The 5,000-nt window shown below is 50.0% G+C and overlaps 1 protein-coding gene across 1 annotated transcript in view; it reads left to right on the forward strand.

The window, feature by feature from the left end:
* robo2 (roundabout, axon guidance receptor, homolog 2 (Drosophila)) overlaps positions 1 to 5,000 on the forward strand; it is a 384,455-nt gene that overhangs the window by 352,508 nt on the left and 26,947 nt on the right. The window lies entirely within an intron of this gene.

The raw sequence follows: 5,000 nt of genomic DNA on the forward strand, positions 1-5,000 counted from the left end.
TCTGTCCATCATGCCAGTTAACCTCTGCGAGGCCGTTATCCACTCGTCCGTATTGTTATCGCGGGGCTGGAAGGCAGAGCCGGGATGCTAGCTGCCCTCACCACCCTAACGCCCTTGGATCAGCGGTGCCATCAGCTCCACACATCATTTATATGTCAACGCCGGCTCCATACTGCTCTATACTGTACATGACAGATGCATTTACCGATAACCAATACGTGTTTGTGTACCGTGCATACAAATCCCATGTCTGCACACACACACACACACACACACACACACACACACACACACACACACACAAACGTATATGACTGCAAAAGCACACGCACACACACCAACATCCATGAACCACACATACACACACACACATGTTCATGCATTGATAGGCTCAGTCATAAATCTCCTTGAAAGAATTAGCAGAAACAATTTAAGCAGAGAGAGGTTTTATTTTATCATTTATCTTCGGCACGTGCCGTCCCTGAATACCCCCCCTCTACCCCCCCCCCCCTCCCCCTCTCACGCCTTCCTCTCCTCCCCGGCCCCTCCTGGTCCCCGGTGATAAGTTGCCTGTCACCTCACGGGCGGGGGAATATGAGCATGTGTAATAATGTAAAATAATTACCCAGGGGAGAAAGGTCGCGGTGGTGCTCCCCCCTCCTCTCTCTCTCTCTCTCTTTCTCTCTCTCTCTCTCTCTCTCTCTCTCTCTCTCTCTCTCTCTCTCTCTCTCTCTCTCGCTCTCTCTCGCTCTCTCTCTCTGAAGCCCCTCTCAAAGTGGCTCTGTGCTCTGCTGGGGGTGCAGGGGCTCTGAAGAGGCCCTTATTTGAATGACACCAGTTACTGTCTCAGAATGCTGCCTGCACTGCTGGGGTCTCCTGAGAGAACGGATAGAGTACAGGAGACTCCTCTGCTCTCTCTCTCTCTCTCTTCTCTCTCTCTATCTCTCCCTCTCTTGTTCTCTCTTTCTCTTTCTCTTTCTCTCTCTCTCTCTCTCTCTCTCTCCCTTGTTCTCTCTTCTCTCTCTCTCTCTCTCTCTCTCTCTCTCTCTCTCTCTCTCTCTCTCTTTATCTCTCTCTCTCTCTCTCTCTCTCTCTCTCTCTCTCTCTCTCTCTCTCTCTGCTCACAGCTGCACTGTTAGCCTTGATCACACCTGACTCACTAAATCCACTCCACTGAGCAGGGGAAGTCCCCATGCTTCTAGTCGAGTTCTGACCTATCTGTTAGGTGTTATTGTTATTGTTAATCTTGGCGCCATGTGTGTAGAGATGAAAAGGTGAAAAGAACATGTCTTTAAGCGTTAATTGTAACCTTTTATGTGTGTGTGTGTTATTATGTGTGTGTGTGTGTGTGTGTGTGACTCCACCTTACACCACCCACTCTTCTCCTCAGTCTACTGCTGATAGATGGAGCTGGCTGACTCACTCTCAGAAGTTCCCCTCGTCTCCTCTCCTCCAATGCATTCCTCTCTATCTTAAGTTCTACTTTACAAAACATTCACTAACAGGGAGTCATTATCACATATTGATCATTCGTCATGTCCACAGTCCACCTAATGGCACAATCAAAAACAAACCGCCATAATGGCTAATGAAACATGTTTTTGCCTAAAAGCCCTTCCTCCCTAATGCCCTGTCTTTGATCAGTGTGTGTGTGTGTGTGTGTGTGTGTGTGTGTTGGCGTGTGTTGGCGCTGTTGACGGTCCAGATGTTGCACCCTCTCTCCCCATCTGCCCGCTGGCAGGCCGGGCGAGGCGATGGCCCTCTCGCGGAGGGGGAAAATGTGTTCATTTGTTACCCGCCATGTTTATTGCATTAATTAGACAATAGCAAATGAAGCCGCGTCTGTTCGCGGCCGCTCATTGGCCGCTGCCAAATTGCCCTGACTGAACAATTACACTTAATCGATCACAGAATAAATGATTCATGGAAGATGAATAGGCTGCAGACTGGTCGGGCCTGGGACGGGCTGAACTTTTGAGCCCGCTTGGCTGTGGCTGATGAAAGCCGATAACGGCTCACTCTCTCTCCTTCGCTCGCTCGCTTGCTCTCTGGGCTGTGCCAATGTGGGGAGTGCAATTAGGCTCTGGTAATAACTTCCTATGTGGACGCCAATCGATATTTATGCTAAGAGCACACAGGAACACACACACACACACACCCACATAGAGGCATTTTTATAAACACTTTTTACACAGCCACTATTTTTTACATCTTGTTACTGTGGGAAGTAACTCTGTCCCACCGGGTTTTGTGGTGGAGGGAAGGAAAGGTAGTGTTTGTGTGTGTGATCATGTGAGTGTGTGGGTGTGTGTGTGTGTGTGTGTGTCAGGCATACTAAGGTGCGTAAATCAGAAATGTAAATTCTGTGGTCCAGCGTGAGCTAACTGTAATTTAATGTGGGGGCTTTTAGTTTTGGTCAGCGGGGCGTGTGTATAGCGCTGGCGGATTTATGAACTGAGGAGGAGGATTAACGTCACAGCGCCGCACGCTTGTTTACGGCCAGCCCTACACCAAGCACCACACAGCCGTTAGTCACATGCCCACCACTCAGAGGAGAGGGAGCTGGACAGACAGACGGAGAAAAGAGAGAGAGAGAGAGAGAGCAATAATGAGAGTCAGAGAGAGAGAGAGAGCAATAATGAGAGTTACAGAGAGAGAGAGAGAGAGAGAGAGAGAGAGAGAGAGAGAGAGAGAAATAATGAGTCAGAGACAAAGAGAAAGATGGAAAAAGAATTAGTGACAGGCAGACAGAGTGGCAAGAGAGAGAGAGAGAGAGAGAGAGAGAGAGAGAGAGAGGCCAATAGTGAGAGATAGTGAGTGCAGACAGAGAGACAAAGAATGAGAGGAAGAAAAAAAGACAGACAGAGTGATAGACAGAGTTAAAGAAGAATAGGAGGTAAAGGAGTGATACAGAGTGAGAGAGAGAGAGTGTGTGTGTGTGTGTGTGTGTGTGTGTGATCATACCCCTGAAGTCAGTGGTGATGGACAGTCCTGTGCTGTCTCGTCCTGAGCTGGATTAAAAGCCAGGTGTCAGGGTTGCTGTAATGCATATCCCCCTCCCACACACACACACACACCCATGATCACACACACACTCACTCACGCACACATGCTCACCACTACTCCATTCCCCAGAGTCCCCAGACCCATTTAAAAAGAATATGCCCCCATAACAATATTTCTCATTCTAATCAGCCGTCGCCATAGCACCCCCACCACCAACACCACCCCCCAAACCCCCCCTCCCCAGCCTTCCACTCCGCCCTCTCAGTGATGGATGCAAGGACGAGATGGCCGTTTACAATGTCAACACCATCATCGCCCCTTCTCACAAATGGTGTCCCCTGCAGTGTGTGTGTGTGTGTGTGTGTGTGTGTGTGTGTGTGTGTGTGTGTGTGTGTGTGTGCATTCACACATGTGTGTTTGTATGTGACCGTATGAAAGACGGTGTATGAGGTGTGTGTGTGTGTGTGTGTGTGTGTGTGGGATAAAGAAAGAAAGAAAGAGAGAGAGAGAGAGAGAGAGAGAGAGACAGAGGTGGTTAGGAGGGAGGTCATCAGGGTACTGGAGCTTGGCTCTTGGTGGTGAGGTGGGTGGTGCGGTGAGGTTGGAGCGGGTGGATTGGGTGGATGGTAGGGTGGCAGCTCTTTCCCTAAGACACTGGCAGGAGTCGCTCTAATTGCTGGATGCTGCAGACGCTGGAGAGAAAGGCCCTCACAGGCAGTCGCTCTCACTCCTTCTGCTGTCAATGGGCAGGAAATTCTCCAGCTGACAGATGTTGAGAAGAGAGGGATGAAGACAAGAGGGAGGAAGGAGGGGAAACATTAAATAAAAGGCCCCTTACAGAAAGAGAGAGAGAGAGGAGAGAGAGAGGGAGAGAGAGAGAGAGAGAGAGGGAAAGAGAGGAGGGGTGCTGAATTTCATGAAAAGACTGACAGACAGACAGACTGACAGACAGAGACAGAACAGCAGAGAGACAGAGGAAGAGAGAGAGAGAGAGAGAGGAAAAGAGAGAGAGAGAGAGAGAGAGAGAGGAAAAGAGAGAGAGAGGGAACAGTGGATTGTTTGAGACAGAAGGGGAAATGTGGAGAGGGTGTGATGTATTACCCTATAAAAAGTGCATGTGTCGGATGCACAGCCATCAATTTGAATGACTCTTTCCCCCCAGGGTCTGTTTTGGCATTCAGAATTCATATTTATGTGTGTGTGTGTGTGTGTGTGTGTGTGTGTGTGTGTGTGTGTGTGTGTGTGTAACACAAAGACTTTGCCCTCTCTTGTGTGTAGCTCAGTGTGTGCGCGTGTGTGTGTGTGTGTGTGTGTGTGTGTGTGGAGTGACTTCTCAGCTTGTCATGACCCCCACCTCTCCTTGCCGTGTGTCTGCTCTGCTCTGCATGTGGACCTACTCTCATTAGGCTGGCAGAGGGACGTGAGAGCTGTGTGGAGCTGCCACACTCCCATTACCTGCCTGCCCACGGCCCCGGGCTCCCCCACTTTACTCAGCTCCCCCTGGGCTAACAGAGGCTGGGGGGCCTGGGGGGGGGGGGGGTGGAAGTGGAGGGGGTAGGCGCACTGTGGGGGCAAACGCCAGGGATTAGACACATACACACACACACACACACACACACGCACACAGAGAGAGAGAGAGAGAGAGAGAGAGAGAGAGAGAAAATCACACACACACGCTCGCTGAGAGTGTGCATCTGTCAAGCAGAGTGGTGGCGAGGCTGAATGCATCGCGGGTGTCAGTCAGCTCCGATGGCTGCCCGAGCGTGACAGGCGCGGAGAGGGAAAATAAAATAACTACACCATTTCCAGCAGCACAGACCTTGAGCACAACAATATACTCCATTGCCATTTTGTCTTCTCTCCCACACACATACACACAAGCACAATCTCTTTGCCACCTCCACACACACACACACACACACACACATACGCACACACATACAGTATATACTCATATACTCACAAACACATCCTTTTGTGATCACTCTTTTTTT

The sequence above is a fragment of the Alosa alosa genome, chromosome 15 (genome assembly GCF_017589495.1).
Source record: "Alosa alosa isolate M-15738 ecotype Scorff River chromosome 15, AALO_Geno_1.1, whole genome shotgun sequence".
Lineage (NCBI taxonomy): Eukaryota > Metazoa > Chordata > Actinopteri > Clupeiformes > Clupeidae > Alosa > Alosa alosa.